The sequence below is a fragment of the Prorops nasuta genome, unplaced genomic scaffold, assembly GCF_024137725.1.
Source record: "Prorops nasuta isolate Cenicafe-Biocafe unplaced genomic scaffold, Cenicafe_Pnas_1.2 PNAS00012, whole genome shotgun sequence".
NCBI classification, from domain to species: Eukaryota; Metazoa; Arthropoda; class Insecta; order Hymenoptera; family Bethylidae; genus Prorops; species Prorops nasuta.
The window spans coordinates 4,213,306-4,231,038 of record NW_027116809.1 but is presented as its reverse complement, the minus strand read 5'-3'; positions in this window follow the sequence as shown (position 1 = coordinate 4,231,038).

The window sequence follows — 17,733 nt, the reverse complement described above, 5'->3', positions numbered from 1 at the left end:
GTGGAATTTTGTCCTTCGACAGGTTGGGTAAGAAGCGTGCATACCACCCAACCATCCCTAGGAATCGGCGTAGTGTTTTTAAGTCTTTTGTGTGGCGGCGGATAATTCATTAATGGTGCGGTTCGCTCGGGATCCGGAGCGAAACCATTACGGTTTATCAGATACCCAAGGAACCGAACTTCCGACCTGCAAAATTTACTTTTCTCGCGATTGATTTCTACACCCGCGAATCGAATAATGTTTAACACATGCTCTAACCATCCTAGGTGTTCCGCGAACGTGTTCGTTACGATAATTATATCGTCCAGATAGACGAACACATACGGATCAAATTCAGGTGGAATTAACTGATTCATCATTCGCTGGAACGTCGCAGGAGCATTCGTAAGACCGTATGGCATACGCCTAAATTGGAAGAGTCCTTTTCCGGGTACTATAAACGCTGTAATTTCCCGACTCTCGTCTCCTAGCGGTATTTGGAAGTACGCTTGACTTAAATCTAACGTCGAAATGTATCTCGCGTGGCGGAGTTTATCGAGAATGCTATCGATATGCGGAATCGGGTACGCGTCTTTGCGCGTTACCTCATTCACGCGTCGAAAATCTATGCAAAATCGATATTTTCCCCCCGGTTTTGGTACTATAACCGGACAGCTGGCCCACGCGCTCGTGGAGGGTTCAATAATCCCTTCACCCAATAATTTATCGACCTCTTCGTGCGCTACTTTATAGATCACCGGCGACACTCTCCTTGCCGCTTGGCGGATTGGAGCCTGACCCTGGACATCTATATGATTTTTGACCAGGGTAGTCGCCGGGACCGGTCCAACTATCTCGGGGAAGTTATCACTTAGAAACTTCTCTAGTACCACGTTTTGCTCGCTAGTCATTTCAGCGATAGCAAAACACGAAGATACATGTGTCTCATTTGAGCTTATCGCGTTTATTTTCGCGAATCTCAAATTTACTCGGTCGCGCGTTTGCCATAAATCGCGCGAAGTATCAATTATAACTCCGAATAATCGGAGAAAATCCATACCGAGGACACAGTCGTAGTCTAAAACCGGTACCACGCGGAAATACATTACTTTCTTTGTTTTTCCTAACTCTAATTCTAGCGCAATAACCCCAATTACTCGTGTTTCTGTACCATCGGCAGTACGCATTACTCTATCTTGCGACCTGTCAATCTTCGCTTGGATTCTTTCCAGCGTTCGATGTCCGAGGTACGATCGCGATGCTCCCGTATCTATTAGTGCAGGAAAATTTTGTCCAAATAATTCTAACTGCAAATAATAGCGGCCATCGGTATTTGGTTGATTAGGGAACGCATCACTCCGAACACAGCGACGAGTTCGGAGTATGATGTTCCCTCTTCCCCCTACCAAGCCAAGAGTCGCGGTGCGCTCCTTGGGCAATAATTCGTCCAAAGCACACAAATGATCTGATAAACTACTCGGTTCTATTTCGTTTATCGAATCTTCGGGGTCATTTTCTAATGAAGGTCGTTTTCCTACTTCTGAGGTAAAGCTACAAACGCTCACTTCACTAGAATCTTCAGCGCTAAGCTCCGGTCGCGTCGAATTAGGCTCATCTTCTGACTCCGAGGTCGAAGAGTCCCGCAAATCTTTTTGTTCGCTTCCCGACGCGTCATCTTCGTAATCCGTGCTACTCACCGATGAGTTCCTCCACGGTTCGGGGTCGGTGAATCGTACCGTCCTACCCGATGCACGAAGACTGTCAGCCGGGCCCGCGCGAGCTTCCTCCGCGAGCCCTACTGCCCGTTTCCCGGATTTCTCGCATTCCCGTATACATTATTCAATAGGCTCTAACCTATTGTCGACGCGGACGTTGTTGGTGGCCACTGCGCTTGATTATAAGACAGCGCGGGTGTGGTCACCGGTTGCGGTGGCATCGGCGCTTGCATCCCGGCGGCTTGTTGAGTCCACCAAGGTGCAGGCGTAATCGCGGTTTGAGTCGGCTCACGCGAAGGACACTCTCTCGCATAGTGTCCTCTTCCTCCACAACGATGGCATATCGCTGCGTCGCGGAATTGACCCCTACGATCCTGATATCGCGATTGACCCGCTACGTGCCCTCCCGGCGCTCGTGAGGAGGAGGTTGGTCTTCGCTGACCTTGTTTTGGAGCTGCAGCGATAGCACCTAGCTCGTCCGACGAACTGCTACGGTGTCCGCTATGGCTTCAGCTCTCTTTCCTACTCCCTTTGTCAGAATGTCTTTGGGACGATCTCCTAGACGATTTCTTAGGAGATTCCCGCGAACTATCTGACCCCGAGCTAGAGTCGCTGGTCGATCCAGACGAGCGTCGTTTGGATTTACCGCGCTTTCCTCTCCTTGAACGCGACTTCTTCTTTTTCGGCTTCTCCTCGTCCGATTTCTTCGCGTTCTTGCCGGTTGCGTCGCTTTTTTTCTGTTTTTCGGGTTGTTTCTCGCTTTTCTCGGAAACTGCAGAGAGAGCTTCACTATTTTTACGCGACGATTTATCCTCTTCGCGCGTTTTCGTAGCTCCAGGCGGTGGTTTGAACGCCTTATCTATCTCCGCGTTCTTCTCAATTTCGCGACCTATTTCGCGCAAACCCGTGAATGAATCGAAATCCCTACGAAACATTCTACGGCGGTAATTGGGACGTAGGTTTCGATAAACCAGGTCCAATTGAACCGAGACGGAAGGGGTCGGCCTAATTTCTTTTAGAATCGACCGGATACGCACTAAATACGCTTTGATCGATTCGCCCTCCCTTTGTGTCTGTTGTCGCGCCTTCTCCACTTTCGCGTCGTTATCCTCCTCATCCCCGAATTGGCTGAGGAAGGCCTCGCGGAAATCACGCAATGTTGAACAGGAGCTGCCTTCGACCTTAAACCAGGCTTTGGCTTCCCCGCTCAACACGACGGGGAGGGTTTCCCTGATCTCGCTAAACGTTAGGTCGGAAACATTGCGGCAATGTTCTAAATTCTCTATAAAGTCTTCGGCGTCGTCAGCATCGTGATTTTTAAATCGAATACCCCATTTCCGGAAAGCATCTATTACCCGTGTTCCTCTCCGGCTGGAGTATCGTGAGCTAGACTCGCTCGATCTTTCCGAACTCGATGATCTATTTCGCGATCGGTATTCAGAGGGTTGTCGACGGCGGCTAGTCGCACCCCGGCTTGCTCCCGGCGAATCTCTACTAATTTCGCGGGGTTGAGGCATCTCCGGTGCCCTTTCGACCGGTGCAGACCCTTGCGCTCCTGCCGACTGATACGCAATTACTAACTGCACGATGCTAGGTAGTAATTCGGGCGGAACCGCTCCTAATGCGGAATTTCCCGCTCCTACCGGCGCATTTCTTTCCTTCGAATACTCCGGGTTCGCTGGGGTTTGGTCAGGTGGTCCCGCAGACCGCTCATCAAGATCACGCCTCCGGGAGCCCGACCTGTCTGAATCCGATTCAAACGTAACCCTTCGTTTCGGTTTCGGCGTTACTTTCCGATTTTTATCAATACATGTCAAATTCGAGTCGCTACTCTCTTCTGACATGTTTATCTGTCGTGACGTTTCCCCTCCCCGCGGGGTCTCAAATAATTCACGAAGCGCATCTTCCGATTGCCGACTTAATTTCGGGTTCGTTTTCGGTGTCGCTAATTCGTCATCGTTGGTTTTTATCGCCGACGGTGTTGGAAGCGGCTGAGGTGGGACGGCGGGGTGGAATGGTTCCAATTCATCCACTCGCGAATTCCACTGAGCTGCTTCCGGTCCGAAACTCTCACGTAACCTATGACGCACAAATCGATCGCGTAGTTGATCTTCCGAGCTATCGCGTGTATTTAGCTCCGCGTCCGTCAGAGCAATGATTAATTTACTACGCGGCATATTTTTCGCGTACCGTCGTAATTCGTTACGTTCCGTTAATATTTCACGATCGCGTACTGACATTCCACTCGATTTGTCGGAATCCGACATAATTTACTACTTCCGATACTAATCTCCCAAAACAAAAACAAAAAAAAAATTATTTCTAATCCCGCAAAAAACTACAAGAGAAAAAAAATTCTATCCTCGGTAGGGGTGCGAGAAAAAAAAATGTTTTTCCGCCACTCGACCTACTATATAAAAAAATTGTTCTTAATCCCAAAAAAAAATTCCTAAAAAAAACTATTCTCAACTCCAAAAAAAAATTAGCACTCTACCCCGCGTACGAGACCTCACTCCGTGGGCCCCACGTTGGGCGCCAAATTGTGACGCTACTGGCTATCCTTGGGGACAGTATAGAAGGGGAGGGAGGAGTGATCCATCACCGATCGCGTTCACGTCCCAATAGGCGACTTCCTACAAGACCCGGGCGCCTTCGATATACTTTTAATAATACTCGAATATTTATTTTTACAGAGGGGGTTCTAACCCTCGTACGCGAATGTCGGGGGTGGGGTGCTAATATAATAACTCAATAACTGCGGTGAACTCTCTTTATTATAAAGTCGGTTATTGATACAATACTCGGTTCCCTTTACACGTTATGGGTGCGTTACGCTAGGTCCTAAATGGGGACGCGGCCTAAGAGGTGCGAACGCGGCTGAAGTCCCGATGACGTACTAGCTAGCCTCGCGCTCGAGCCACTAGTTGGCGTTCGCGGCGGCCCCACCGAGTCGCGCGGTACTCGCGCGCCACCGGCGGATCCCTAGGTTAACTATTACTCGACGCTACGCGGATAAGTCCCTCTTTCCGCGCGTGCGCGTACCGCGACGGTTATTCGCACTCACTCCGTTCCCGCGTACTTAAACGCAACAACGACCCGGATTGTTTACTCCCGCACGTCTAAGGTCGCGAGTCCTCCCGATAATTATGCTAAGTCCGCGGCCTTGACTGACTGAAGGGAACGTCCCTGTCAACGGTCAAACGCACAACGAATCGATGTAATCGCAAACACTTCTACTAATTCGCGCTTTTACACTTTGGGATATTCGTTATCGGTCCGACGGAATGACCACTCCGCTAAGTTGCCCGCTTACCCGTGACAGGTGAGCTGGGCCAGCGGTTCCCTATAAAACCGTTCGGTGCTACGAGCCCTAAAGCCCTAGCACACCCCGGGACGTCACAGGACTATAATACAAGACGAATAATCACCCTTACTTCAGCTTTCTAGGGCTGGCTATCTTCTTTCTCTCTGCTCTCTCTCTTTCTCTCTCTCTCTCTCTCTCTACCTCTCTACCTCTCTTGCCCTGATAGCTGGCACTTGGGCCGGTACACTCCGCTGTCCGGTATGGTTTCGCGGCCGGGCTGCAGTCGCTGCAGTCGCTGCAATATCACTTGCACTTGGGTGCTTGGTAGCGGCTGTGGCTTAGGTCGCGAAGTTATATCGGCGGCGGGGAATGCTCCGGGCACTGTGTCACCTTTGACTTCTAAACTACGTGTGTCGGGGCAGTCGGCGGGAGCAGGTAAGGCCCTGCGCCTGTCCCGCCGCTGCCCCGCTACACCCATCGCGCGGCACTAGGGAGCCGACAAGTTATCGGTCCTAGATCAATACTTATCGGTTGATAACTCCCTAGTTCATGCGCGACCCGCCTATCTAGCGCTTGAGATTAGCAAAGCGCTAGATGGCAGCTATTGTAACGCTGCGGGAACGCAACGTTACAATCTGTATATAAAATATACAAAACACTTTGAGTCTCGAATTCAGACGTTTCTCTTACGATTCGCAAGAATTGGTCTAATGATTGGTCGTTTAACTGTGCATTCGTTGGTAAAACATTTTTCGATATTTCCTCCAAAGGAGTGTCTGCTGCATTCAAAAATTGCCGTCTACGATGTTTCAAGGATTCATTATCCTGCAAATGACTAATTTCTACGATGCAGCAGTCATCTTCATGTTTTTCATCAACGATTGCAGTATTGCAATCATTACCAAAAGAATTTTCAGTTTCGCTGTTTATTAATTTTTCACATGTTTTGTTGCTTTCTTTTTCTATCTTCTTCGTTCGTGCTTTATCCTGAGCTTCCAGGATGTAACGTGGTTCTCGAATTGCCATGCTTGGATTATATCGGCTATCTAAAATCTCGGGAAGCAAACACTGCTCATAAAATCGTACTAGCTTCGCTTCCATTTCTTTTTGCCAGAATTCGTCGTCTTTTAACACACGAATTGTGACACTACTTTTTTCTGTCCATACAGTAAACAAGCAGTACTGCCGTTTAGTTATATGAAGCTGACCTTGCACCTGATAATAATATTGATGACGTTTATTTAAACATTTTTTGTTTTTTTTATCGAAAATATTTCTAAGGTGCGGTACAGCTTCAATAGCTTCTTCCGCTAGCATGTCTTTTGCGGTAAACGGGCATTTGAATTCTACTAGCCGGTCTTCCTCAATAAGACCATCTGGTGAAGCGCCTAAATAATGTAATTTATTATCGATAAACAAACCGCATTTTCGAATCTGCTGATTAATTTGTTTTTGCAAACATTCTTTTGCTTCGGCTTCATAACGACGACCGTGTTGAAGTGCAGAATTATCGAACATTGGCGGATATAAGATTTTTGCTACCATTTTTGCGCAAGATGTTGTCTCACGCATTCTACAAATAGCGCCAAAGTTAGATGCTGTCAGCATATCTTTCTGATCGTCGTCCACAATTCACATTGAGCCTGATCTCTCGTTTCTCGCTCTATATCGACCGACTTCATTTTATTATCATATAATTTTACAAAATGATCTTCACGAAGTCGATCAAATGCTTCTGACGAGATATCAGGCCTTTGTGATTGAAGAACATAATAAATATGTTTTCTACTCGATGAAGAATCGTATTTTCGATTTCTTCCTTTTTCGGAACGGCTAATTTTATTTAGTATTACCTTATTTTGACGTTGTTTCATCAATTTATTTACTGCGGAAGGAACTATTTTTGACATTCCGATGTACAAACTTGGCAAGACTTCTTGCTTGTTGTACTGCAAGACAGCTGCACTTACGCGAGCATTGTATGAACCCCGCGAACCGAAATTTATTCGTTTACCTCCAATTTCCTTACAGATAATAGAGTAAAACGATTCGACTGGGTTGTTCGTTACGTTCAATATCAAGCTCGCGGAATGAACACTCAGATATCTGATAGCATCTTCTACTTTATTATAAAGGCTGTACAACTTTAAATATGGAACATAATTTTTTCCTTTTCCACACTCGCGTTTGTAGATACGATCAAAGCATCTAATGTGTTCACCAAAAATATGCTTCGGGATATTTAAAATATCCTTCTGCAATTCTTTTTCTTTGCATAATTGGGAGCTCTTCTCATTGCGACCTAATCTTACAGCTTTTACGACAGTTTTACGAATTTTTAATATATTGTTTTTAATAAAATTCCTCATGTCATAAAAGCCACGATTCCTGTTGCCTTCCTGCTTCGTTTTTTCAGAAATAGCTCCCAATTTTCTGCTAAGATTACGGAGTAAATGGTTGGTACATTCGACTTTCTTTACCTGCACCAATTGCTCCCTGTATGGATTATTATCACAGATTGCTTTATGACCATTACTATCGCCATCAGCAATAAATGTTCTATAAATCAACCCATGCATTTCGATGCTTTTTTGAAAACCCTCCACTATGGCATCAGATTCCATACGGGCAGAGTTTTCATTACGATCGAAATTCTTATAACATATATGAGGTCGTGGTTGGTCGTTGCACGAATTTTCGTTTGGTTTATCACAAATCATGCAAAATTTATTGCGAATTCCGACAAACAGACCTTTTTTAGTACGGTATCCAATTATTGCGCCAGTTCCTGATAACGCACTATAATTTGTACCGTATGATCTTTTCGTCCAACTTCCATCTACGACCACTGTAATAAATGGAACACCGTTGAGAATGTCACCATTTTCCACAGCTAGTTTTTTTTCAGTTTCTCCAGCTGCTTTCATTTCGGTAAATGCTACTCTAATAAAATGCTCAACGGTGTCGTCCACGTATTTGTTGTAGGTCTTTTGACACATGCTTGAAATATCAAATGAAGCTAGTAGCTCTTGCAACTGGTAGAAACCTATACCGGTTACAATACTACCAGCTACAGCGGCTTCATTTAACAGCATGTATGAATCATTTTTCGATTCTGACCAAATATTGGTTTGAAATTGACACGTGTCACATTCGAAAAAAATTTGCGTAAGGAGACCATGCTGAATTGTTTTAATTAGTTTCCAATTTTGAAAACGGCATTCATTTCCTGTTACATGATTACAATAAGACCTCTGTATCTCATCATACAGGAAATTTATATCTACGATCTTTCGTCCTTCGCAAATATGTTTCATTTTGATGCAATTTTTGCTGACATTTTCATTGACGACTACATTATCGTCTGACTTTACAGCAGCAATTGCATCGCTTACCTCGGAGCTACTGCTGAGATGAAGGTTGGATGTAGCATCGGAACCGTATAATGAATCCACGATGGTTAATTCACACTCTGTTTTAACAGGGGTTTCAAAACCGTCGTGAGAATCATTTTGCTTTTCCTTACATTCTTCCTTCTTTTTGGCGATTCGCTTCATCAGCATCCTCCGCTTTACAGACATCCTTCTCGATGGAGCTACGGATTTCTGTTTCATTTTTACTATAGGGAAAGAAAAAGTATATTTATGAAAATAATTATTTGGATATATAAACAACTGATAATAGTTATTATATTCCTGAAATATAATTCATTTTTAAATGTATTTTATGTATTTTAGTATATATAAAGAGTTGCGCATATTTAAAAAATTTAGTATTCCCGAAATGTGTCCTTTAAAAAATACATTTTCTTAAATATTAATTTTCGCCAGATAAAATACAGCAGCAATACTTTACAGGAGATCTGAGTATAGAAAAAATCTAGTTCCTTATTGGGTTTCCAAGAGAGAGATAGACAGTTTCAATTTATGGTACCCCGTCCAACACCCCATCCCCCTCTCCATCCACTGTCGCGGTAAGAAAACAAGTACCATAAGTTAAATGTAGTAAATCATATTTCTAGGCCGTAAGGGTTTTCTATACATGTAAACTATGTTCCTGATTATATATCCAATAGGCCCAAATTCTTCCATTCTTATTGCTCTTTCGAAGTATGGCTGCTGCACTTTATGTGCCAAAAATTAATATTTTAAGAAAATACTTATTTATATTTATTTGACTGCGTGATACTAGCCCCACCCCCCTTCTTAAAAAATAGTTTTTATAATGTCGCAATCACTATAACTTTTATTAAAAGTCTGGAGGAAGTAGACAGTTATTTATTAAATAAAATGAACTGCGAGAAAATACTTATTCGCTAACGAAGGGGATCGATACCTTCACAAGCGGAGCTTATTAGGGTAGGTAGTGGCTCAGGATTCTCGTACTTAGATAAATTAGAAACGAAAAAATGTATGGATGATTCCATGACACTGAAGAATAAAGTTAGCCACAAAAGAGAGTTTACAGTACACAAAAAGCATTAAGGTGGTTTTGCTCCCTCATAAAATTACCTTTATTCTCTTCAGAGTTTTATTGATTACAAATCTATGTAGTTAAAAAAATATAAAAATTCACTATTATCTTACAATTGCTTTATAAGAGCAGTTATTAAATTTTTTGTTTTAGCAATTTTCAGCTAAATTTTTTTGCATCATTTAATTATTTGACTAAACAAATGTTAATTATACTAACGACAATGGTTGGCATTGGTTTATAATTGCTAGAACATTTTTTCCATTGAATTTACTTCGACTCTTATTTTCCTCAAAGTTACAGCTGCAAAATTGTGGCTAACTTCATTATCATCACTTTCCGTACGTAAACGTTTTAAACGTTAAAGTATGAAAAAAATGGATAGGTATTAAAATGTATTATATCAGTTTATATTTTTTTTTGTATAAGCGCAGCTCTTTACTAAAAAATAATAATGGATAAATTGAGCGATCAATTAATTTTTTTTAAATTATTGAAAAAAGATCAATATACACTCGTATCAAGAGACACGGTGGTCTCGACGGCAAGTAATTTAAAAAGCCGAGACAGTAATGTGTGTGATGTTGACATCCATGTATAAAAAATCAAGAGTTCTGAACTAATTTAGTTTTAAACAGGAGTTCTTTATAATTGAAATAAATAGCTCCAGCTATCTATTTCAAATAGAGGAAGTTTTCAGATTTGAATCAATGTTCTCGACTGCTATTAGACTAATCGTCATGATTATTTTTTAATTCATGGTTTTTTTATAAATACTGGAGTAGATTTTATTGAAATTATTCGACTTCAATATTTACTAAAATACAGACGTAGCAACGGGTTTTTTCAGGTAAAGATGTTTTGTTTATTATTTAAAAATATACCCTTTTTATCATTTGTTAATTACATTAATACCAATCGATTTCAATTGGTTTCATTAATTGATAACCAAAGGGAAAAATTTGGCAGTTACTTGAATTTTGGACAGAAATAATTTTGCAATATGCTGCCTTTTTTGAATATGAAAATATGATCTATATGGCATATTTTACTAACTAAAAGACACCTTTTAGTGAACTTTTAGTCGCGATCAAGCATTTTTTATATTCATTTTCACTATTTAAATTTCTTTCCATTTCCTGCATTTTACTAATGATTTTGCAAATAACAAAAAAAAATGAATTTGAAAAACCTACCTATCTAATTGGAAATTTAATTGTGAACAACTTTATTGGAAACATTTTTTGAGACGATCAATAGCAATCGAGTTATTAAAGAAAAACTAGAAAAAAATCCATTTATCAATCACTTTTTACAATAATAATGATATGTCCGACCTCTTTCGTATTCGAAACTTTAGGAGCCTTTCAAGGCTTTTCTAAACTGCAGATTGAAGAAATAAAATTCTTTATGACACGAAGTGGAAAATGTTCAATATTTTCGTGCCGACTCCCAACTGTATGTGTGTGTAAGCAGTGTTATATAGTAAAACAGAATTTCCTAAGGTTGTAATTATGATGTCGGTGAAATTTCGAACGTTCAATGAACGTTTTAAGAAACAATTTTTCGAACTGTTCCAGAAAATGGGAATTTCCCAAAAAAATATTGTAAACACTACTTCGATTCAGTAATCGAGTATGAAAAGAAAATTCGATGCAAAATGAAAAATGCGCATTCAATTAAATTAAATTAAAATTGTGTTTTTTTTGCATAAAAAAAACTTTTTATCGAAGGCATTTTTATCTAGCATCCAATTTTCTTCTCACACTCGATTGTTGAATTAAAGTAGTGTTTAGCATAATTTTCGGGGAATTTTCCATTTTACGGTACACTATAAAAATTCAGTTTGTTATAAAAAGAATGCATTTTGTTTTATTAAGATGCATAATTCATTTTGCATTGAATTTTCTTTTTGCATTCGATTGCTGAATCGCAGTATTGTGTTTACTGTAATTTTTGGAAAATTTTCTATCTAAAGGAACACGAAAAAATTAATTTTTTTTAGATAAGAATTAGAGTTTTTTTAAGGCGCGGTTGTTATTTTGCATCAAATTTTCTTTTCGTACTCAGTTACTGAATCGAAGTAGTGTTTGGAATAATTTTTTGGGAAATTTCCATCTTCCGGAACTGTTCGAGAAACTGTTTCTTAAAAACGTTCATTCAACGTTCGATATTTCACCGACATTAATTATGCGGCGCATGGAATGGCATGCCTTGCTTGCGGCAAATAGCGAGTGGAAAACGTTGCGACTTTCGGTCGCCCCGCGTTCCTCTCACATACTGACGCGTGAGTGGGTTGTCGTTCCATGCGCTGTGCAATGTTGGCCTAAGATATTTGAACCAATGAAAAAAGTTTTGAGATGCCTCCAAAAAACACTTACGTGTAAGAAATAGATCGCAAGTAATTACAATAATCCTTCATATCAAAAAAGGATTGAAATGGAATTAGATAAATTCGACAAGCAATATTCTTGAGCAATATAACAAATATTTAAAAAATAGAAAAATGAATAAAATGCAATTACATATTCTTCGATAAATAAATATATGAAATTTCATTTAAAAGTGGAAGAAATCATTACGAAAAAATATTTACCAAGCACATTGCTTTATAAGATTGAATAAAATATCGAAATATTAATTTACAAGAAACAACATTTTATTTGCATATTAACGATCTTATAATACATATAGTATATAAATAAACCACAAGCCCGGCAAGTAGCTTTTTGTAATGATTTCTCAAACATTTAAATGGCATTTGAAATATTTATTTATCGAAGAATGTGTAATTGCATTTTATTTATTTTTCTATTTTTTAAATATATGTTATATTGATCAAGTCTATTACTTACCGAATTTATCTAATTCCATTTCAATCCTCTTTGTTATTAAGTATTATTTTAATTCATTGCCACCCCTTCTTACAAGTGTTTTTTGAGTTGATATATCCCTGTTAATTACGCATTTTCATGATTTAACCGTAAGTTTTCTTAAAAAGGTTTTCAAAGAGCTTTAAAATAGGACATTAAACATTAATAATGGTTAAAGGAATCCAGAGATCCCATATCTCTATTTTCCGATATACTCAAAATATTATGAATTTCTTCTTAAATATGAATACGTGGTTGTCTCACCCTGAAGTTGCTGCTTACGGATGTTTTGCCTTGAATTTGGCCTTTGTGAATGTCTCGACCTGCAATTGGCTACTAAATTCAATCGGATGTCGTACATAGGTGCAAGTAATGGATACAAACAATCGTTAACATTGTAGACATCCAAAAACCTAACGTATATAAACGAGGTTATGTAAATTACAGCATACGTTCCTTCATTGACAGAGCAGAGTCTGCAGATTAACTATGTAAGTATGCAATATAAATGTATAATTAGAGTATACAATATATTTTGTTCTGCATTATAGGATACTTTCTTCAGATAAAAACAAAATGAAATGTTGAACAAGTTAATAGTGAAGTAAGAAATCTACAAGTCACGCTCCATTGTCCTTACTACAGAAGCCTGCAGAATTTGATAAGTATATTATTACAAAGTCCAAATAGTATGTTTTATTTTGTGATTCTTTGCGGAGTTTCTTTTTTCCAGATGAAAAAAGATATCATATTGTAATAGGATTGAACTAATGTTGTGGGTTGCAAGCAATATGATAAAGGAATAAATTTAAAGCCAGATGACACTGAAGTTAGCCACAAGTTCCAGTCACAAGTTGGAGAAAAATCGAAAATGAAGCAAATTGAATTAAAAAAATGTTTGAGTAATTACAAAACTAATGTAAACAAGTATCGCTACTATAATAAACATTTATTTAACCAAATAATAAAAAATAAATAAATTAAACGAAGAAGTAAAATACCCAATCTTATAAAAAATTGTTAAACATGCCAGTGAATTTTTCTAAATTTTTTCGACTACGCATCCTGAAGGTCATTAAGTTCTGGGTGGAATAATGTTAGTTTGATGCTGGTGCAAGACCCCTTAATGTATTTTTATAAAGAACATAGGCAGAAATGCATCTGCAAATCCATGTTTTTCACCGATATCGTTAAGATTTAAAATATCAGTGAATTCTGTGAAAAACGTGGATTCGCAAATGCATTTCTGCCTATGTTCTTTAGCAAAAAACATTAAGGGGGTCTTGCTCCCCTATGAAATTTTGCATCATACTCTTCAGAATTTAATTGCCTTTGAAGTTGGGTGGGTGAATAAAATTAGAAAAATTCACTGATATTTTAAATCTTAATGATATCGGTGAAAAACTTGGATTCTCAAATGCATTTCTGCCTATGTTCTTTATAAAAAACATTAAAAGGGTCTTGCTCCCTCGTGAAAATAACATTATTCTACCCAGAATAATGGCCTTCAAGGCTGTGTATTCGAATAAATTTAGAAAAATTCACTGGCATGTTTAAAATTTTTTTATAAGAGTGGGTATTTGACTTCCTCGTTTCATTTTTTTGTGATTATTTGGTTAAATAAATATTTATTATGGTAGCGACAGGTATTTGCATTAGTTTAAAATTACTAAAAAAATTTTTTATTCAATTTGCTTCATTTCTCGATTTTTCTCCAACTTTTGGCTGGAGCGTGTGGCTAACTTTAGTGTCATTAAAGCTAGTAAAGGATTTGTAAATTAGTTTGGACTGAAATACTTCGGATTAAAAATTCAATAGTTAATGAATGTTATTATATGATAAGACCCTCCTGAAATGGAAGCTTATGAAAGCATTTCTTCAATTTAATATTTGGCAAATGATCGTTATATGTTGGATAATAGTAGGAAAAATTGAAAGAAGAATATCTAAGAAACAGACGCTTCAATGATATTCTCTGTGGCATTTCCTATTATAGTTTGTCTGAAGAAAGTTAGAAGTAACCCTGGTTTAACAAAATAAGAATAAAAACAAAGCTGACTTTAAGAGATGTACTTAGGTGACAAGTGAAAAACGGAATAAGTTATAAATAAAAGCTTAAAAAATGAAGGGCTTTCAGGTGATTTTGGGCATAAAGTCTTGGAAATATAAATAAAATAGTTACTGAATATTATGATAAAATCATCTACAGGGTTAGAGGTTATAAAGTGCCAATCCGAATAATTTGACAAGAGGAGACGATTTTAAGTAAAAAATTGTAATAAAAGTTTTTAATATGATTAATAATTACAGAGTTACATAACAATTTGTTAGGGCGAAAGGCTTGTATAAATTTTTATGCAGCTTGGAAAATATTAGCAATATGAAGAAATTTCATTAACAATTTTTATATATGTAATAATAAGGAAGAAATAAGTTTAATAACTTTTTCTTATATTGTTGATATTTATCAAGTTACAGAACTAAATATTAAAATCAGAATTGGCTATTCAGATAAACTACATAAATTGTTATGTATCTCGTTAAAAATGAACCGTTTCAAAAAATGTGTAGCATATCTTTTTAAAGATATTGTAATTTGTAACAAAAAAATATTGTGAATTTTTCGTATTATTAATATTTATTGAGTTACATTAGAGTATATGTAGTCAAAACATATTGTAAAGTAATTCGATAGATCGTGAATGATACGAAAAAATTCATTCAACTTTTTTGTTGCAAATTACCATATGTTTAAAAAGATATTCTATAGATTGGTTCAAATTGGTCATATTTAAAGAGTTACATAGAAACTTATGTAGGCTATCTGAATAGCCAAATTAAATATAAATATTTTATTCTGTAACTTAAAAAATATCAACAATATAAGAGAAAGTTATTACACTTATTTCCTCCTTATTATTGTAGCTATAAAAATTCTTATAAAGTTTCTTTATATTGTAATATTTACCGAGCTGCATACAAATTTATACAGATCATTCGCTCAAACAAATTGTTATGTAACTCTGTAAATATTAATCATATTAAAAAATTTTATTAGGATTTTTTTCATAAAATCGTCTCCTCTTTTCAGATATTACGGGTTGGCACCCTATAATCAATAACCCTGTATAAGTGTAACAATGAAAATAATTCCCTATTGTAATATTTTCAATGTAATAGAGCACACAATGAATAAATTTAGAAAAAAAAAAGCATTACATCTAAGAGGTTGTACCTTCCTTTATATTAATTGCTATATTTCCTAGTTTATATTTATCAAAATAAATTAAATATAGCACTAGTTTGCCATAGAAAGAGCTATATGCAAACTTGATGTTGAGAGCAACAGCTAAGAAAAAGGTGAAAAAAGAGATGAATTTAGAAGCAAATCCTTGAAAGTAAACAGCTTTCAGGTGATTTTGGGCATAAAATCTTGGAAATATAACTAACATAGTTACTGAATATCATGATAAAATCATCTATAAGAATAACAAAGAATTTCTTATTTTAATATTTTCAGTCATAAACAGAAATAAGATTTATTACAAAATAGTATCAATACATATTTTAAGCCAAATTGTGAGAAATTGTATGTTACAGAAATTTTATTCTACTTTTTAAGAATAATTCAGTCATGCATGCTGTTCAATGATCTATCTTCAGAAACTCTAATAGAAATGGGTTAAATCTCTTCCCTGATTACCTTATTTTTGTACACTTATACCATAAGGTGAAAACATTATATTATGTTAAGCAGATGGACCAGTAAATGGATAAAAATATTTAATTCTTCTATCCTTGTGTTACGAACCACTTAACTTTGCTTACCTACTTCTGTAAAGCTACCTTTAGTCTCTGCTTTGTCTAAAGGGTAGCCTTATCAATATAAAAATTAGCTAAATTGATTGTCCCAATAATAAGATTTTTGTACCACTATCGAAGATCTGTCTTTTGCTTGGCCTCATATTTAAAAGGTGTTATTACAATATGGCAAACCATCGTACAATAGCAAAGAGAAGTAATTATGAGTGATACAACTTTCCTTCGCTGTTGCAAGACAGTTAGCAAAATTGTGATAACACCTTTTAAATATGAGGCCAATAAAATACAAAGATCTTTGATAGTGGTACAAAAACCTCATTTTTGGAGCAATTATTTTAGCTAATTTTTATATTGATAAGGCTACCCCTTAGACAATACAGGGACTAAAAGTAGGTTTTCAGAATTAGGTAAACAAAGTTAAGTGGTATGTAACACAAGGATAGAAGAATTAAATATTTTTATCCATTTACTGATCCATCGGCTTTACATAATAAATTGATTTCACCTTATGATATAAGTGTACGAATAATAAGGTAAAGGGAAAACAGATTCAACCTATTTCTATTAGGGCTTATTGACAATAAATTATTGAACAGCATGTTTGACTGCATTATTCTTCGAAAACTGGAAAAAAAATTTCTGTCACACACAATTCTTCATAATTTGGTCCAAAATATCTTACGATACTTTTTTCAGAAATCTTATTTATCTTTCACATTATTAATCGCTATAGAAATGGTAAGATGAAGAGAAGTAATGTCACAAAAAGATTATACCTTATCTTGCATTTTTTAACAATAAAGAAGTTATTAATTATTTGATAATATGCATAAGATTTAAAGAAAACACTGTATTTGAATTTACTTTACCTGTTAGACATTTTTTTAGAAATCAACTTTACCCAATGAAAATTCATCAAGCTGATATATGTATATACTTATTTATTGAATTGAACAAAAGTTCAATTCAATAAAAAGGTTAATGTACTAACACAAAAAATGCGTTATTTGTGGTCACTGATCCATTCTAATTTCATTCGAAATAATAATGGATTGTAATAACAATATTTCACATTGGCCAGTTTTCCCGGAATAAAAATTATGCAAAATTCAGTAAAGAGTAGAATTTATGATGTTATTTATAGAAAACATACCTTATTTTGATGAAAGTCTGCGATTTGCTGCGATCCAATAATTGTTGCAAGTAATAAATTCACTGCACTAACTTTGCACTGGTTCACTTGGACACATTTGATCGCAGACTGAAAACGTCACTTGCCATCTCCATGCAAATTCAATACACATACATGTGTGTTCAATGTTATATACATTCAAATACAATATTGAACACACCGTTTACTGAAAAAGAATAATGTAAATTGGATAGCATAAGCACTCTATGAAAAAGCATATTATTAAAATATTTTAAGGTAAAAAAATAAAATTGAAAAATTAAACTATTTCCCTTATAATAAAGATGAAAATAGAAATCCGGAAACTCCTCACAGAATATAATTTTTATTTCTTTCAAATAGAAGAAAGGAGATAGAACTCAATAAAAAAATAAT